The following is a 20,052-nucleotide window of genomic DNA, read 5'->3' as shown; positions in this document are numbered from 1 at the left end:
TGGCCTCTTTTTTTTCTTTCTTGCCTGCCGCCCCGCCACCGGAACAGGCAGCTGCAGAGCGGAGCGCTCCGCAGCGCCGAGCGCTCGGAACACCCTGCAGCGCCGGGCGGAGCGCAGCGGCCTGGCCTCTTTGTTTTTATTTTTTTTGCCTGCCGCCCCGCCACCAGCAGCTGCAGAGCAGAGCGCTCCGCAGCGCCGAGCGCTCGGAACACCCTGCAGCAGCCTGACCTCTTTTTTTCCTTTTTTTCTGCCGCCCCACCACCGGAACCGGCAGCTGTGGAGAGGAGCGCTCTGCAGCCCCGAGCGCTCGTAACGCCCTGCAGCCCTGGGCGGAGCGCAGCGGCCTGGCCTCTTTTTTTTCTTTCTTGCCTGCCGCCCCGCCACCGGAACAGGCAGCTGCAGAGCGGAGCGCTCCGCAGTGCCAAGCGCTCGGAATGCCCTGCAGCAGCCTGGCCTCTTTTTTTCTTTTTTGCCTGCCGCCCCGCCACCGGAACAGGCAGCTGCCTTGGTGCCTGGAACCGGCTGCTGCTGCAGCGCCGCACAGAGCGCCCAGCAGCACCCCGAGCCAGCTGCCTGGCCCCTCCGAGGAGGCCTTAAGGTACAAGACATCCCCTGAAAATAAGACACCGTGTGTTTTTTTGAGTAAAAAAAACAATAAGACGGTGTCTTAAAAAAGGGGAAACACGGTAGTGATGAGGCAGGAGCTAAGCAAGAGCGCATTGAAGGAAGCTGAGCCAAGAAGCGCAGTAGAATCAGTTATCCCAGCAAGAGTCTAAGAGCAACTGAGAGTCTTATATTCTCTTGCCAGCCACTCCTTTTCCTGGGTATCTACACCTCTAACTTCTCCCTCCTGAGTAGATCCTTCCTCCCAAGGAGGCCCCTGGCAAAAAAAAGCCTCTTCGCAGCTAAATGAGCCCTCCTATGACAACTCAGAGTTTGTCACCACTACTGCCTTGAAGTCCAGGAGGCAAATGGGGGAAATTATACACATACAGACATAACCTGAGCTCCTTTACAGGAATGAAGCTCTGAAATGATGAAACTGATACCTTTTCTGGACAGAATAAATCCTCTATGGAGCCCTTTTCTGGGCTTCCTTCAGAAAACAAAACATATTTTTTTGACCATCCTTGTTAGAGGAATTATGTGAGTGAGAAACAGAGGAGCAAGAGAAGAAGAGAGTGTTTTGACACTTTCATAATCTTGTTTACACTGTCAAAGGGCACCCAAAGCCTAGTACTGTAATGTGTGAAATTCCCTTCACGACTATGTCACATCAAAATTTTGATTTCCCGCAATACCCTCAGCAAGGATCCTACAAATTTGCTTTGACATTATAAACATGCCCATATCATGCTGCAGATGATTAGAGACTGAATCGAAATAGAGCAACCTTGACAGTAACTTCCTTCAATAGTGTTGGTCTATGTTTTTGATAATTATCCACAGCCAAGAGAAGGAGCACACAGATGGATGCAAACCCTGAGCAGTGTGAAATAACAAAAATGTTATTTTTAATCAAATGAAATTATAGAGATCAATATGTCAGATTATCACTTTTGCCTCACATCTTTGTTAATCACATGTAGCAATCTATAATGCAGAAAGTGTTCCACAAAATAATAAATAAAATATAATCATCATAATATAGCTCACCACCTTGGGGTGGGAAGTAAAGAGATTCTCAAGAAAAAGATCTTTTGTGCATACTGTATTTTTGAACTAAGACATGTAATGGTTTGATCTTGCTCCCCACCCAGTCCTCTTTCTTGTTATATGGGCTATCTGTTATATGGGCTATCTGTACAAAGAAATAAACATTATGTCTTCCTCATCAAAAGTTACACTGCTCGAGTGCCCATTAGTTATCTATAAGGCGCTTACAAACATAAGGTTTTTACTGTAGCTGCAGAAATCTCAGCTTATCCTGGAAAAGCAAGGATTAGCTGAGATCACAGCCTTTTCATATAGCACAGCTTTAAAAGAACAATTTGATTTTTGGAATCAAAATAAAAGAGAAAGAAAGAGAAATTAGAATACACTGTCTTTTGAGTTATATCTGATTTGTTCCCTTCCTGCTACCTTTTTCTTCTGAACTAACTGCAAAGGCATTTCATTGATCAATGAAATAATAAGCTCCCTTTCTTCTCAACTCCAGGGAGTGATCTACCTAGATCTTTGGAACAACTTTGAGATTAGGAGGGAAATGTGTGTGCTCTTTTCTACTTCATGCAGGGGGGAGAGACAGTGAAAAAATGCAATGCAGTTGGATCTAGGATTGAACATTAAGAACCATGATGACTGCACTGCTTAATATCTTCCAATTAATATACACATTTAATTGTTTAAATGTAAAAAAAATTCTACCCTGACTTTCATGACATATTTTCACAAAGTGGCTTACAGTGAAAACTTTTAAATATTTAATATTTTTATTGAACAAACATAATAAAAGCAACGTCAGATTGAAAACATTACACGCCGCACCAATGTCCACAGCAGTGCAAGATTCCAGGCACCTACCCGGAGTTCGTGTTTCCTTTGGAACATTATATAGGAGAGTGGCAATAAGAGCAGTCAAAAGACTTAGCATAATAAAAGGTATTTAGAGAAAGACCACAAGAGAGGAGCCCAGACAGTGTTCCTTTGGAGAGGGACAGGATTCCAAAAGCATGTGAGTACCACTGAAAATGTACACACCACCTTCTAGATAACATCTCTCTCTCTCTCTCTCTCTCTCTCTCTCTCTCTCTCTCTCTGTGTGTGTGTGTGTGTGTGTGTGTGAGAGAGAGAGAGAGAGAGAGAGAGAGAGAGAGAGAGAGAGAGAGATGAAAGTGGGAATACCACTAGCTGAGAAGATTAGTTTATTCTGAGATCTAATGAAATGTTATCACATCAGATAAATGACCTATTTACTAACTGTTCATCCATAAAGTATATCATGCAATAAGAGGGTAGGTTGGGAGAGGTAGGTATTAGTTATTTGCTTCTTCAGCACAGCCATCTAGTAGCACATCATTATTTAGCACCAATACAAAATGAGTACATGTTTTCCTTCTCTGAGGATAGCTAAGAGGCATCCAATTGCTAAGTGGACTTGGATGAGATATGCAGAGCCATTCTAATGAGGGCCTGGGGAGCACGGGGCAGCAGATTCTCTGTTCTACCCAAAGCTTTCCCCCTTATTAGCACTATGCCAGGTCCAGACTCGTAGCTGATTGGCCAGAGGATTAGTCTCCTTTGAAGATACGCTGAGTTTTATATCAAAAGTTGCCAGCATCCTTTCTCCTGGCTTGTTGGCAGGAGGATCATCAGCAGTAGCTTACTGCCCATGATCATAGAATTGTAGAGTTGGAAGGGAACCCCAAGGGTCAGCTAGGAGGCTAGCAGCGAGGCAATGCTGCCCCATCCACCACAGGGGTTAGGATTGCTCCCTAAGTAAATCATTCCTGCCTAATTTTTTATGGTAAATGCCATAGCTGGAGGAAGGAGTTTGAAAATGTTCCAAACATAACCTTATGTTCTGTCTATAGAAAGCAAAACATGTTCATTCAACGAACAAATCAATATCTTTGACCATGCTCAGTTGGTACACAATGACTGTGGTTGTCATTGTAGGATACAGATAAGTGCTCAATATGTAGAAGATGTAAGACACAGATTAAATATTGCTTGGTTAGGACCAAGCAAAGATTAAAAGCTATAAAGAGCATTGAGAGCATCTGATAAAAGGGCACTATGGTGAATTGTGTTGGAATATGTTCAAGCCGTTGTTGCCATCCAAGCAGAACTGTTCTCTGATGCTTTTGCATAAGGGACCATTTACACTTGACCGAGTCTGTCGCTATGTGACAAGCAGACACAGCCATTCATGGGAAGAAGAAGAAGAAATAACAGTATGTTTGATGCTGCTATAGACAAAAATATTTCCATACTGAGGTTTTAAGCTGAAACAGTTTCTTGTGATTTTCAGGCCAGCAACAAGGTCAGGTTGCAGATAATATTAGCACCAAACACTTTCCATTTTGGTATAACAAAACTTCAGCATTTCACAGAGGGAAGCTGCTACCTTTGCCTGATGTTGTGCGATGTCCTCTTGGCTAGGATCCAAAGACCTCTTAAGTCTCTCCTGAGGCTTTTGGCTTAAATCACTAGACCCTTCCTGCCAGAACAGTGCTTTTACAACTCTCTTCAGTCTTCTGTCATGTGACTGTTCAAGTATAAAGCACTAATGGGTGCATGAAACAAGAACTATATAAGCATTTTACATTGAAGGGGCTTGTTCTACACTTTATCACCCCCTTTGGGAAAACTGCAGTTGTATTGGCGTTACTAGCAATCCTTCTATTTTTACCCATGATGCACTCTGATAGGAAACTTTCCATCAGCACATACATGTGGAACTGCACTCATTTTTAATTTCTTTACAAGACTGTGTTCTAAATGATGTCTCTTGGCTGCCATATAGACATTAAAAGTAAGGGGTCTGGGTTTTGAAACTTCCTTGGCAATTATCAATCTGGAACATTACTGCTTCTGAGTCCACTAAGGGCTGTTTGAATTGAGAAATGCTCTATTCATGCCATCATTAGTGAATACTAAAATTCCAAGATACTGCCTTGTCTGCACCCACTCCTAACTCAAGAGACCAAGTTTATGCTGGTTAAAATGGCAGGATTGCTTTATGACAGTTTTTTTTTTGTTTTTTTTAAGGGGGGAATGTTTTTTTCCAAAAGCCTACACTTCCTTGCCAGCTACTGAAAAATACTTCCTGTGTGAAATAAGATAGATATTATTATTTTAAATAAGACCATAGCCTTATTCAGGCATTTCAATTACTTCCTGAATGATCTAATGCAGTTCTCTGGTTTTTTTAAGAAACAAAACAAAGTCTTATTTGTTTTACATGCATTTTAATAGAAGGCCAGAAGTCGTGCCTTTTACCAGTTTGGGCTTCAATCTACCCATGTCTACTCAGAACATACATTCAACAGGGTTTATTCCAAAGCTAAACGGGGGTAGGGGTTTGCACCCTTAGACTGGTACATCAGGTGGTATACCCTAACTAAAGTGTTGCACTTGTTGCTAGTGGATTTCCAGACTCATTTTAAATGCTGGTTTAGACCTTTAAAGCCCTAAATGGTTTGCAGCCATGTTACTTGTCTGCATCCATATAAACCTGCCCATGTTTTAAGACTGGCCCACTTGTAAGATCAGTTAAACTAGTGGACACTAAGGACAGCGCGTTCTCAGAAGTGGTCCCTAACTTTTAAGATGTACAGATATAAAAAAACCCACCTGTTTCTCTCACCTTGTGCAAGAGGTGGTTGGGTTTGATATGCTGTTTTGTTATTTTATTGATGCGACTGGGGATGGTTTTACCTTGGCTGAATTATATTTAGTATATACAATATTATACTATAGGGCTGTATTTTTATGATCATATTGCTGTTCCCCATCACGTGTTCCGGGAAAAGAAATATTTAAAACTAACTAACAAATGGAAATGTGTTTTTAATTACAATTCTTCCTGCAGATTTTTTTAATAAATAAAAAAAGATTAATGTGGAAACGGGATGGAACAGACTTCTGAGTGAACACACATGAAAGCGACGTGAACCAGAAATGGACTGATTAGCCCATCTGTACTTCTAAGAGCTGTGCAGCTGATGAGAACAGAGAACCACCACAATAAAGTGGCATTTTACTTGGTTGTATTTCATTTAGGCCAATCAGCTTGCTGAATGTTATCGGGAAGATTTACTCAAGGTTTCTGCTCAATAAATTAACGATCTGGATGGAGAGCAATATTATCGCAGAGGAACAAGCGGGTTTCCGCCCTGGAAGATCGACAACAGACCAAATTCTAATCCTGAACCATCTGGCCGACAAATATGCTGGCAAAGGCCTAAAAGCCCTCCATGTCGCCTTTATCGACTTTAAGCAGGCCTTTGATCTAATCCCCAGGAACCAGCTATGGACAAAACTGGCAGCGACGTCTATTGACCGCTGTAGCTACAGGGGAAGACAATCAAACTTCCAAACCATCAGTCATTCTGGCATGTGTGGAAAATTTCTTTCTCACCTGGCCCATTTTAAGGAATGTGCTGCTATTGTAGCCCTAATCTCCAAATGGAATGCAGTGGGAATGGCTGTATTGCTAGAGAAAGGGATGGTGGGAAGCCATTCTGATCTCTTAAAATGCTATATAAATGGGTATATAGACTGGTCTTGAAACGGCAGAACAGTGCTATGGGGAATGAAGTAATTGGGCACCTTTTAATTTCTTTTAAAGGACTACTGACCATGATTAGAGAAGCACTCAGTTTTAAAAGAACTGTGAACAACCACACTGTAATTTCACAGACGTGAAGATGAGTGAGCTGTGTCAGTCCTCATCAGTGATATAAGGGGCAATGTTCAACAGGTGACTTGTTGGAGAACAAATAACATTTTAGCAACAAAGTCTCTACCTGAAGGGTATGACACACACACACACCCAGTTTTTATGTGCATGTTCAAGAAGGAAAAATGAAAATGCAACCTGGAGGAAAGACATTCATAACCCACAGAACACCAAAGAACTGCAAGTGTCAGGTCGTTGCTCCAAAAAGAAATAATCTATGCAGTCTTTGCTAAACCTATTGAAAATATTAGATCCGTTATGGCAAAGGCATAATTTGCTAGAGTCTTCTTGGGCCTAGCAACCATCCCAGCACAGGGACCATTTCCTGCTCTATCTTTAATTAGGTATATAACCCAATGTACCTGTTAAAAGCAAAGGCCTGTTGTTTCAGCTGGTAGAGTTCTAATTGGTCCCCAATAGTATTAAACTGAATTACACCTAAATCCTGTCTAGCTGGTTTGTGGACTAGGCAATGTGCAACCTAATGAACCTGGATTCAGCATGTGCATGCCTTACTTTCCATCAAATGTGTAATATCTGCACCAGAAATCTGTATTAATAGAAAAAATATGAACTTTACAACCCAGGACCATTTGTTCTCCCATATTTTTGAGCTCAGAAAGACAAGTTTGATGTAATAATCAAACCCCAGCAACACACCATCCAATTGTATTTGGGAGACAAAAGCAAAAAAAAAGCAGTTACTGTGGTACCTCGGTTCTCGAATGCCTCCGTTGTCGTACGTTTCAGTTCTCAAATGTAAAAAACTCAGAAGTAAATGCTTCCATTTCTGGACATTTTTCAGAACCTGAACATGCAACGCAGTTTCCACTGAGTGCAAGAACCTCTTGCAACCAATGGGAAGCCGTGCTTCGGTTTTTTAACATTTCGGAAGGCGAACGGGCTTCTGGAACAGATTCCGTTCGAGAACCATGGTACCACTGTATAAACATAACCACCAGAATTAACAGTAACTATTGTCTGGAGCTATGTAGATGCAATGCATTGGTAGGAGCTTAATTTAAATCTAAAACTACTCTATCTACCACATAAGGAAATAAATGTAGTAGCTTATGAAGATTATAAGGCAGGGGTCCCCAGACTTACCGCGCGGCGGGCCGGTGCCCGCCGCGCCGACCGCGCGGTGGGCCGGAGGGCAGGGGAGTGCGCGCGCAGCGGGCCGGAGGGCGGGGGAGTGCGCGCCCGTGCGCATGCGCACACGCACACGGGCGGGAAAAAAATCGCCGAAAATCGCTTGTGCGCATGCGTATGGGCCTCCCCCGACCCGGAAGTGCACCAGAAATGACCTCTTCCGGGTCGGGAGAGGCCCATACGCATGCGCACAAAGGATTTTCGGCGATTTTTTGCCGATTTTTTAGATCGTCGCTGCGCCGCGCGCCGTGAGAGCGGGCGGCGGCAGCGGGCGGCGGGGGTCGTCGCGGGCCGGATTGGAAGGCCGATTGGGCCGCATCCGGCCCGGGGGCCGTAGTTTGGGGACCCCTGTTATAAGGCATAAAGTATGGTTCACAAGCCATTCCAGGGCTATGATTTCACTCCATCCACAAGCTCTGAACAACTTGAGCAACTTCAGTGAAAACTTTTATGATAGTCCTATGGAGCACACACATTTTGCAATGAGTGGCTTCTCCTGCCTTTGGCTTGCTAAGTCACTGTGAATTTGTATTCTCTGTATTCACTTGTGCAATTTGAGACACATGGAATGCAAGTCTATGCGTGTTTGCTCATCATTTTGTTCAGTGGGGCTTATGCTGTAGTAGGACTGCAGTCTTAGAGCCCCATTACACCTTCAAATTGCATTTATTGGATGCTTTGATGGGTGGGGGATAGGATTGTGCCTGTTCAGTAGAAATGTAAATGGAGATGTATACATACATGGTAGGACCTGTACAAATGATCATGGACCATCTTGTGCAGGGTCCCAGTCAAGTGAAAGAACCTACTTATGTACAATTGTACATGTAAAGACTGCAATTTGCAACTACTGTTTAGCATACTGAAAATGTGGGGTGTGAAGCTAGCTGATTCACACACCCCATTATTGAATGTGGATTGAAGGTATGGCTAGGACTAAGGAATGGGAAGCCAATGTGGTGCCCTCCAGATTTTGTGGGAATACACTTCCCATCATCCCTGACCACTGTCTAGTGCTGGTGAGAGTCTAACATCATCTGGAGGACATCATGTTGGCTACCCCTGAGCTACTTAAATTAAATTAATTTATGTTATAGTTGACGAAACTGAATAGCTCAGAGTGGTCTTGTAGTAGCATTGTCATGAAATCCAATCTTAGGTTCCGTATTCTGTACACTTCTTTCTGGCAGCATTAAGATCTGAACCCTGCCCCTGTTACGTGGTATGGAATAACACTGACCACAGGTCCTCCATGCAGCTTACACCAACTATTGTACCTTCCAATAAGCATATAGAGGCTTAGGAGAAGCATCTGGTATACAGCACCTATGGTCTTCTCCACAACTTCCACAGTTGATGGGAAACTTGCAGAGCAAAGAGGCTCTCTATGTACTACTTTCTCCTACTTTCTGCTGCATGCCTTTCCTTACACTACCCTTGAAAACAATTTCCATCATGTATTCCCAGCTCCTACTGGCTTCCCCCATTAATATGGGGCACAGGATCCCCCGACTACTGAGGTTGACACAATCCCCAACCTTTCAAGCAACCACAAAAGCAGGCATCCCCAAACCCGGTCCTCCAGATGTTTTGGGACTACAATTCACATCATCCCTAGTTAACAGGACCAGTGGTCAGGAATGATGGGAAATTGTACTTAGGGTTGCCAGACTCAATAGTGGACAGGACTTCTGTGCCTTTAATTGCCCTGCTCTCTTTTGAGTCTGGAAACCTTAAAGAGAAACCAGCAGACCCTTTGTTTAATTTCCAAGCAAAGTGTCTGCTGGTTTCTCTTTAAGGTTTCCAGACTCAGAGCAGGGCAATTAAAGGCACAGAAGTACTGTCCACTATTCAGTCTGGCAACCCTAATTGTAGTCCCAAAACATCTGGAGGTCAGAGTTTGGGGATGCCTGCCACGAAAGTTACTATTTTCACCCTGTTGGTTTCCTAAAGCTAACCCAATTTAAAAGCTCCTGTAACATGACAAAAAAAGTTGAGACCCAAACCTAAAAAAGGAAGTTTTCTTGCTGTGGGACACCAAGTACTTCACCATGTACCTTTACTGTGTGAGCGTGGATGGAATCAACAAAAGGGCAGCCTAAGAGATGGCAATGCAACATGTAGATAAGATAAGCTATAGGGCACATAGAGCACAGAGCACCTGTAGCCCAAAGCCATCGGCTTTAATTGTGAGTGGCATGGAACAGGAATTCATCCCATGCAGACCCTACAGCACTCATGTCTTATGCTCTCTTCTGGAACGGATAATAAGCTTAACAGCTGTTCTAACAATAGTGGTTTGCATTTCTGACGAGCCTGTCAAATTTTAAAAACCCTGTGAGCTCAAAAGGCAAAGCACAGACTCCTGCCCAAAAAGAATAATGCAAAAACAAATACTAGCTACCTTGTAGAGGTAGAAACAGTTGGGCTAAAGAAAAGTTGCACTAGTCCTGTTGGGATGGATCCCTCAAGTTTGGAAAATGAGGGGTATTAGTAATGTTATTAATATGTAGTATTCTGCGTGACTCTGAACATAAGAGACCCAGGTAATTAGAAGCTATGATTTACTGTACTTTTCGTTCATAAATCAAGCACACATACAAGATGATTATAGTGCTCTACGTGACATGCCTTTAATGATTTAGATTGGATCCTGCTGAGAAGGATTTAATTTAAGGCACTTGTAGCCCTGGGATCAAATTATTTGTAACAGTTGATTGAAGCTTATGCTTCCCCCTACAGCTTAACATTTAGCCAGAGATTATCCTTGTAGTAGATTCCATTTGACTCATGCAGAGCTTCAGCCATTATTTTCTCAAATAGTTCAATCTCAAGCGGTATTATCTATCCCTTATCAGCATTATTGTAAGGTACCTATTACTTTTAAATCACCTGTCAGAGTAAATATAATTTAGCATAAGATTTCCAAGTATTTAGAAAACCACTTTCTTTTATAAAAAGAATGGAAAATGAATGCTACACATTTCTTTGGAAGTGCACTTCAACTAAACTAAGTGGGACTTCTGAGTAAACATGCATAGGATTGCACTTTTAGCTCTTAAGAGCTTGTTAGGAAATGCTGAAGCAACTGAAACGGTTTTTCAAAGATAGTTCAAAAATCATGACAACAATCCATATTTTTGGATAGATACAATAGCAGATGCCATACCTTAGAATCAATTCATATCATGACACCAACTGTACCATGCCTTCCTCTTCTGCACACATTGAACAACAACAACAACAAAAAACACCTAAGAGACGTGGCTTGATTTTTGCTCCCACACTCTTGTTGTGCAAGGAAAACAGCAGTTTGACACGTCAAGTAGGAAGTTTTCTTATGCTGAATCAGACCATTTAATGCTTAGTATTCCCTACTCTCACTTACAGTGGCTTGCCAGGATTTCAGCCGGACTAGATGGGCCTTTGACCTGATCCAGCAGGCCTCTTCTAATGTTCACTTGCCCTGCTTTTTATTTGGCTGGCACCACATGCAAACTGAAGTGATTCTTCCAGGAATTCTCTATGACATTGTAGAGATTTTAGTCAGCTCTTGTGGAGATAGCCCCTCCCACTAGACTTTTCAGAACCCATGAGCTAGCCTTCTGTACAAAAGCCTGGGCACAATATGATGAATACAGTATCGGGTTGGATCCAGACTACATTAGTTGAACTTGTGTCCCACTGAAATTGAACAGGATGAGCTGATCAAAATTTGATTTCAATAGGAACAAGTTCAAGAACAACTTGTCTGGATTCCACTGAATGCATAGCATTCTACTATTTATCCATAGCACCAATTGATGAAATACAAAAGCAGCTACCTGTAGAAAATAATGATCCAATCTCTATTGCATCATACTCAAAATGAAAATCAGATTAAACATTAGTGCTTTTGCTTCATATATGAATTCAGCAGAGTGGCACTCCTAATCACAGATAACATTTAAACAAAGTTAATAGCTTTCTCTTTTGCTGAAAAGGGGGGGGGAGGGAGAGAGAGAACACCACCACAATTAATTGTGGAAAATCTGTATAGAAACAAATCAGCTTAATTAAGAGCTTTCTGGTGTATGCTGCCTGCCAAGGAAACTGTAATATTTTGAAGCAACTTGGAGTCATGTGCTACAACCCACAGATTATGTTTTTTCTCAACACTGATGGACATAACACAGCAGCCCTATGGCTGAGCTCATAGCAATAGGAAGTCCTAAACATGGAACAGATTATTATAGATTACTGCAGCTGGCTGTTGCAATTTATAACCATATCCAAAATAGGCAGTGGCAAAGTACAATGTTCTCCTAAAAAACGTTAAATAGTTCCAAAAGCTGGTGGGAAAATCCATCACAGCATGCTACTAAAAGGTGGGGAAAGGACTGCATGCAAAATCTGAGCATAGGAGTCCCCAGGAAGGCATGGTTACATGAGAAGGGAGTGATCACTGAAGACATGGTAGAGCCCACATCCCTTCTTCCTCTTCTCTAGCTGGCCCTCTGCACACACACACACACACACACACACACACACACTTATTTCTGCTGGATCAGTCCAGAGTATTTGTTCTGATCCAACAAAGCTCTTCATACTGATACCTTCCATATACTCAGTTTCACTAACCTTGGGATGAATCACGTCCCTAATTATACAAGCCAAACTTTTCCATATTTTGGCACTTTTGCTCAAAGCTGTGATCTACAATCCGCTTATTGTGGAATAGTCCTATAGCAATTAATGGAGGTACTCCATAAAAGGAGTATTTCAAATGCAGCTTCCCTTTACAAATCAAGACAACTGGCTACTTCAGATACTTCAGTATGAACCACAGTTTAATACACTGCAGTTTGTAAGCAAACCCTCCCAATTTGTTTCTCACTGACAAGGAAAGGAAAGGAGAAGGGTGTGTCCCAACCCATGGGCCAGGCAGTCTCTTTCAAATTGTGGAAAACCACATTTTCCTATTATTTCTTTACTGGATCCATGTATTGCAGGTGCTGGAGATGGCAACATGTCTCAGTGCTTAGTGCACTTGCAAGCAGTTATAACTATTTTATTCACATTTGCGTCATAATGTTTTTCTTGGCACCCTGGAAATGCTTTCATAACTCAAACCTTAATTGTACAGATTTCTTTTTTTAAAAAATTAAACATCTGAAAATAAGTCTCTCCCTTGCACACAAATGAAATCCAAGTTCTTTTGCAGCATCTATGGTTCACTGCAGATTCTTCTATATACATTAAAACCTTTGCCAATATCCTTTCTTGCACTCAAGGGACTGCAGTTGCACTTATATAACTTCATAATTAAACTGTTTACTTAAAATGGGTTGGAAAGCAGTTTGCCTTTCACTGTACCTGCTGAACTTGCTTGCCTTTGGAAAACGACCCAATCACTTATTTTAAATGGCTGCCAGAATTAAGTTTAGCTTCCAGCCTCCAATTTTGTGCTCTCGGATAATCCAGGATGCAATTTATGAGAAAAGAATTCAAACATATTTTATACTACATATGCATTCACTATCTAATTACACGTCATAAGGAATGCTACCTGCTCTAAAATACACCAGAAGCAAATTGGGCCCAAAATGTGCCTGCAGAAATCTGCAGAAGGATTAAATGCTCTCTCAAGAACTAAAAGCTCAAAAGCGCAGTGGCAATTATAAGATTATTCTACAGACCAGGAAACTGGCACTCTTGCAAGAAAATACTTTAAATCACATTTTAAAGGGGTTTCTGGGTCTTTATTAGGACCTGCTCTATAGACTCTAACTGCTTAATCCTATGTCAAGAAAGCTTGAGCTAAACTGCAAACAAAGAAATGGTAGAAGCATTTTCCTAGCACCTGTCAGAACTAGAGCAACACAAGCATCCCCTTCTCAGCCATAGGGCCACCTGCCACCAACTGGCTTATGGGCATGAACTGGAGGGAAAAACAAGCAGATAAAGTAGTGTTCCTGCTCGAGCTGATCATGTTTGGTGTTGTTTATAAGTGCATGGCATTCATTGTATTGTATCCATTGCATTTTATTAATATTGTGAGTGACTTTGAGGGCTTCAGTCAAACAGTGACATACAAATATAATAAGGAGTTATGTTGTTTTTGCTAATATACTATGTATTTCATGTTTTTATTTCATAAACCACCTGTGATCTTTGAAAGAGGGTGAGATATAAATTTAATAAAAGAAAGAACTGGTTAGCTCGGTTGGTTAGAGTGTGGTGCTGATAAGGCCAAGGTTGCAGGTGAAATCCCTGTAGGAGACAGCTGCATATTCCTGCATTGCAGGGCATTGGACGAGACGATCCTCCGGGTCCCTTCCAACTCTACAATTCCATGATTCCATAAAACATAGAATCTTGGTTCCCCTGCCAACTTATCCCTTTCCCCCTGTGTTTCATATCATTTAGATTCTAAATCCAAGGGCAGGGATTATCTTAATACAGATCTTACAGTCCATTCTGGGAGCCTTTTAAACTTAAAAATATGGGTAAAAATGCTTCAAATGAAAACAAATTAATTATTATTAAACATTTCATAAGTATGTCATATCACAGTGTACTGTACCAGCAGTCATTGAATTCATCCGGTAAGCGCTAATATTGTATTTTAATATCTAGCATGGCTCGACCCAAAGTCTTAAACCAGGCATCCCCAAACTTGGGCCCTCCAGATGTTTTGGACTACAGTTCCCATCTTCCCCGACCACTGGTCCTGTTGGCTAGGGATCATGGGAGTTGTAGGCCAAAACATCTGGAGGGCCGCAGTTTGGGGATACCTGTCTTAAACTGTATAGCAAGATATAAAATGCAATCAGATTGTAACAGCTGTGGCGTGCATGGGAGGGTGCTGGCCACGCTGTTGCTGTGGTCTGCCGTTTCCTTCTCCCTCACAACTGCTTTTTGAGTCCTTTTCACCTCTGAGTAACTTCTATAAATATAGACTGTAAGCCCACCTGTCTGTTAGTTAATTAAATAAGTAGTCCTCAGAAAAATGCTTCACTTTGCATGAATAGGTATTTCTGAGAATGATGAGCCACAGTAGGAGTGGGGAAAGGGGGGAAACATCAAAGAGATTTATGCATAAAAAAGGTATAAACAGCCCGTCAGAGAGAAGCCTAGCAGATGCTTAGTGTGCACTTAACCAGGTGGTTAAATTGTAACTCTGGTTTTATATAATTGAAGCTGTTGGGTTCTTATTTGAAGTCCAGTAGTTTTTGTGATTGCTTTCTTTTTTTAAGTGAAGGCGTTTTATTTGGGTGTTATTTTTCATAGTTGAGTTTAATGGGACTTATTGGCTCAGAAGCAAGCCGAGGAAGAGGGATATCGGAGAAGATGCTTCCATACTAAACCCTAAAGGCAACTGCATTGTCTGAAAACTCCATTGCACTTCGGAGTCTATATGATCTGAAAGTGTTAATTAGAACATGACAGAACCAGTCGGTTTATTTTCATTGCAATTTGGGGTAGGGGTCATTTGTTTAATTCTTCAAAAACGCCAACTAATTTTAGTGAGTGAGACACACAAACCTTTTGCAGCAAAAAATATGCATAAAGTATTATATTACACCCGGATCTGCAGACAACATCCCTTCAAAGTCATTGGGATCTCAGTTCTAATTAGTGAGACAGTTTCCAATAATGCTCTATTTGTTACTAAAATGAAATCATTCTGAAAACAGTGAGCAAATACAGTGCTAGAATTAGACTGGTTTTGTAACTGCTACAAAAAAATGACACAACAACCACCACAAAAATCAAATGATGTTATCTTCCTCTACATAGAAGCTCATTCTTTTAAATGACACAGAGAGATAAGATGTCTGAAAGTGCAGATATGTCACACTATGGATCTTTATTCCCAACACAATTCTAAATAAAAACTGTTTCAAGTGCGTTTTTAACAATTGTTTGTGTTGAAATGAAGTTGGCATTGTTGATCTGCACAAAATGCACAAATAAACTGGGGAACTGTCACTTGTAGCCTATATAACAAAATTGTGGAAGGGTTACATATAAAATGACCTGTTACTGAAATGCTACTATGCCCCATATAGTAATTTTGGCTAAATCTTGTATTGGAGGTGCAGCCATGGTACAACAGCAGCCTGCCAGAGTCAATAACTCTTCAAAAAAAATCAATTACATTTTTATAAGCTAGATTTTTTTGAATAGCCTTCATTTTTAAAAGGTCTGACAGTTTATGTGACTCCAGTTGAGGTAAGCATTTTCAAAGTACTGTATAGCCTAGATAGATTTTTACAGGATGACTAATGTTTGATTATTTAGATATCACTCACAGTCTTCAAAATCCTCTTCTTGAATGTTTTTAAAGACTGGACGATATCCAAATTATCAAACATAAGTCATACTCAGAGCAGACCCACTGAAAATCAATGGAATTAAGTAACTTAAGACAATTGATTTCAATAGATCTACTCTGAGTATGACTTAATTGGATATCATGCGGTATCTGTGTCACTATTAAAATATAAATGCAAGAAAATAGCATATTCAATTTTTTAAAAACCCAAAGCAAAATAGCAGCTATTTTCTCATGTATTTTGGGACCAAACTTGTAGAATGCCTTATACAAAAATTATAGGCAGCTATATTGGTTCATGGGTAGCGGGGAGAGTACAAATGCCACAGTAGTTTATCCAGATATCAGAGCTGGAAGGAACTCACTCCTGACAGGAAACACCAGAGAAACCAATACTTTACTACCATGATGTCATGAGAAATCTGAACATGGAAACAGGTTTCCTCACACAGATTGCCTTCAGGGTTTGATCTTGTGGCTAGTCTGGAAAAAGCTTAATAAAAAGCCCAGGTTTGAACAACGCACCAAACCAAAGGCACACCGAGGCTTTTCTTTACATTCATTTTCTCTGTTTATCAATAGTGTGCTTTGTATCCACCTGTGTACAAATATATTAGAAAGGGCTGGAGGGTGGGAGCAAGACCAGTTGCTTTTCTCTTTCAAGGATTCCTTGGATATCTGTATTACCATATAAGGACTAAATACTGCCCACGGCCGTCATGGTGCTCCCCTTCTTCAGTCTGTTCAATAAGTTACTTTGACGAAATACACCACATGTTTTGGTACATTTGTGTGTCTCACATGGCCATACTATGTCACATTTTCTTTGTAGCTTTAAGACTGTGTATACACGGTTCCATCCAAGTGAGTCAGGACTGGGGAACCTTTTGATATTTTGTCTCATCATTATCATCATCATCATCATCATTCTGTTGGGAGCTGCCCAGAGTGGCTGGGGAAACCCAGCCAGATGGGTGGGGTATAAATAATAAATTGTTGCTGTTGTTCAAACCATTCACTTCTTCCAGTGGCCAGTGCAGAGCAATGAATATGAAGTTTACCTTTATGTAGAAGGATGGTTTCTACACATTTGCACACCCCTCTCTATTCTCCATCCAGGGATGCAAGGACCATTATAAGAAATCAAGGACAACCCCCCAAAATAAAACACTCAAGGAGGGGGCGAAGCGGGCCTAGTAGGTAGAATCTCAAGGACCATATAGAAGAGGTTGGGGAACTACATTTGATCCTAGGTCAGAAGTTTCCCACCCCTGCACTAAGTTGTACAGTAGACACACTGAAAACAGTGGGCTTAAGTTAATCAAATCCACTGGTTTTAATGTGCCTACATTGCGTACTACTTAGCTGAAGACAATCCACAGAACATAAGAAGAGCTTGCTGGATCAGGCCAGTGGCCCATCTAGTCCAGCATCCTGTTCTCACATTGGTCACCCAGATGCCTGTGGGTAATCCGCAAGCACAAGAGTTCTCTCCCCGCCTCTGGTTTCCAGCAACTGACATTCAGAAGCATTGCTGCCTCAGACTGTGGAGGCAGAGCAGAGCCATCATGGCTTGTGGTTTTTGTTGTTCTCATGCAAGCATGTTTTGCTCACAAGAATGAAGACGACTAAGCTTCAAAAGGTTAAAAACTATAGCAAGGATACATAATATCTGATGCAAGAAAGGCTACAATATCACCCAAATGCAAATGTTCAGGTGAAAAATGGTGGAGAATGCTCACATTGAAAGAATATGCTATACTTTTTACGTAAGCATGGATTGTAAGTGCATGAAGGATTTCAGAACAGGAATCAAAAAACAGGATTTTTAAAGTCCAAATGCAATTTTTGTTTTATCTGTTATCAACATTCCATCGGATAAATGATAGGGTATGAGAGTGGAATTATTTTTCTCATCCATAGCGTTTATTCCGACCCTGACAGCTGCAATCTTCTCATCCTGCAATGGAGGAAGAAAGGGCCGACACCCACAACCTTGCCACCAGAGATTATTTAAAGCTCCTGGCTGTTAAAGTGAAACAAAAGATAACAGCTCGAGTGACAGCATTCATTCTTATCCCAGACCTGTGTGCAGACACATGAAAAGCAGCTTCCATGCAGAATACTACTTGCATTTAGAATATCCTGCCCAGAGAAATCCAAAAGCTGGCTTTAAAAGAAAAGCTAAGTTACTCCACTGGGCCAACACTTGGCTTAAACACCACTTTTTCCAAAAAGGCACATACTGAGAAGGTCGAGGACACTTGGGTCCCTGGATCAGTTAATATACACCAATGAAAGCTGGATTTCTAAAGATCCTAGTAGACTGTGTGACTCCACCAGCTACCTTTTGTGCCACCTCAGAGTCAGAGCTAGAGAGTTGAGCTCGGGAGCAGGGAAATCAGGTTCAAATATCCGTGCAGCTATGACTGCAGCTCGTGGAAGAGTGGGCTCTTATAGGCCAGCTCAGGGGTGGGAAACACTAGGGGTGGGCAAATCTGACAATTTCGGCTTCTCTCGGTTTTCTTCTAATATTCTAAAACACAGCCCTGAGCTCCTTGGGCGCAAACACATGAATATCTCTCCTCCTCTATGAGCTATTCTGGGCACTTGCTGCCATTTCTCCCTCCTTCCCTATGCACTCACCTACACCAGGCCATCTTGTAAATGGGATATTGTGCCGAGGGAGGTAACACTCTCTATAAATGACAATGGACTTCTCATAAACAACCAGCCATATTTTTCCAAAGCGGCTGAGTTGCGGCTAGGAGCCCTCTTGTGCACACCAGTGAGAATGTTCACATTATGCATGCACACAAATCAGAGGCCCTTTGAAAATGTCATGTTTTCAATAAATCGCTCCTGCTTCTGGCAGATTGTTCCCTGAGCACTGAGTCACTTCTCAGCCTCTCCTTCAAAAAGTTAGTCATCCATCAAATAATTAATCATGCGCCCCAATCTGAGAAATAAAGGGAATCAAAGTACAAGCTGCTAGGAATTCAAACCTTACCAGAGGTGACGTCTCTCTGGCTTGTGCATCCGTGTGCATGCTTTCTGCATGCTTCCCTTACTGAACCCACCATTCTTGAGATGGAGAATAAAAGGCTTCAATAAATGACTTCTCTCATTATGAAATGTCTTTGGCTCCATTTCAACATTTTAGTGCTTGCAAAAGCTGCTTGTTGCCTGATACACGCCTCCATTCCTTAATTATGAATGAACTTCCAGATCTTGTTTTGTTTTTAAAATTAAATCTTCTTTAATGCCCGGAAGCTAAAGATGGATGAATTGCTTGCAATGAGTGTAACATTGTAAGTAGCCTCTAACCCAAATTTCTTTTTTATTTGGTTTTGATAGGGCCAATTATCTTCCTATTATGCAGATATCAGTAACGCAGTTCTCAGCATTATTATTTGGTCCACTTGCTCTAGAAAGTTTCTTAAACGTTTTTTTTAAAAAATTTATTGGCACACTATCCTGCTTTTTTCTCCAAGGAAACCAGGGGCAGTGGAGGTCTCAAAAAAATGACGATCCTAACAAGTCCCACCCACCCTGTCAAGCCATTCTCACTACATTTTTCTTTGGCCAAGATTCTCCTATTTGGTCTGCTCCAGTTCTGATGACAGACAGACAGACAGACAGACAGACAGACAGACAGACAGACAGACAGAAAAGCAGAGAGTGGTCTGAGCATCAAATACTAAGCCACTTCAAACCTCCATCCTGTTTCACTGCTCCACACTCTCCACTTACAAGAGAGGAAACTGCTGAGGCTGAGAGAGAAGTGATTTGCGCAAGACCAAAAAACGTGGACTGCATGCACAACATACATTTAAAGCCAAATGATTTCCCTAAAGAATTTTGGGAACTGTAGTCCATTAAAGATGCTGAGAATTGTAAGCTCTGTGAGGGCTAAACTACAGCCCCCAGGGTAAGTAATAATGTATGGCATGGTACACAGCTTTGGCCTTGAGCAAGTACAAGACAAAACTGAAATCTGAGGTGCGGACACCACAATAATGACCGCTTACGACTCTCTTGCAGAGACGAAAGGGATTCCATCTTAACCTCTCAAAATAATGCAACAAATTAATTTTCCACACAATGTGTAATTAATTTATGGAACTCACTGCCATCGTGGGGAATATGCCCCCGACACTTAGGTCTCCAACTT

The 20,052-nt window shown here is 41.6% G+C and overlaps 1 protein-coding gene across 2 annotated transcripts in view; it reads right to left on the bottom strand.

The window, feature by feature from the left end:
* Window positions 1–20,052, bottom strand: part of GRIK1 (glutamate ionotropic receptor kainate type subunit 1) — a 154,816-nt gene that overhangs the window by 77,588 nt on the left and 57,176 nt on the right. The window lies entirely within an intron of this gene.

The sequence above is a fragment of the Zootoca vivipara genome, chromosome 4 (assembly GCF_963506605.1).
Source record: "Zootoca vivipara chromosome 4, rZooViv1.1, whole genome shotgun sequence".
Lineage (NCBI taxonomy): Eukaryota > Metazoa > Chordata > Lepidosauria > Squamata > Lacertidae > Zootoca > Zootoca vivipara.
This window is presented reverse-complemented; position numbering and strand designations above follow the sequence as displayed.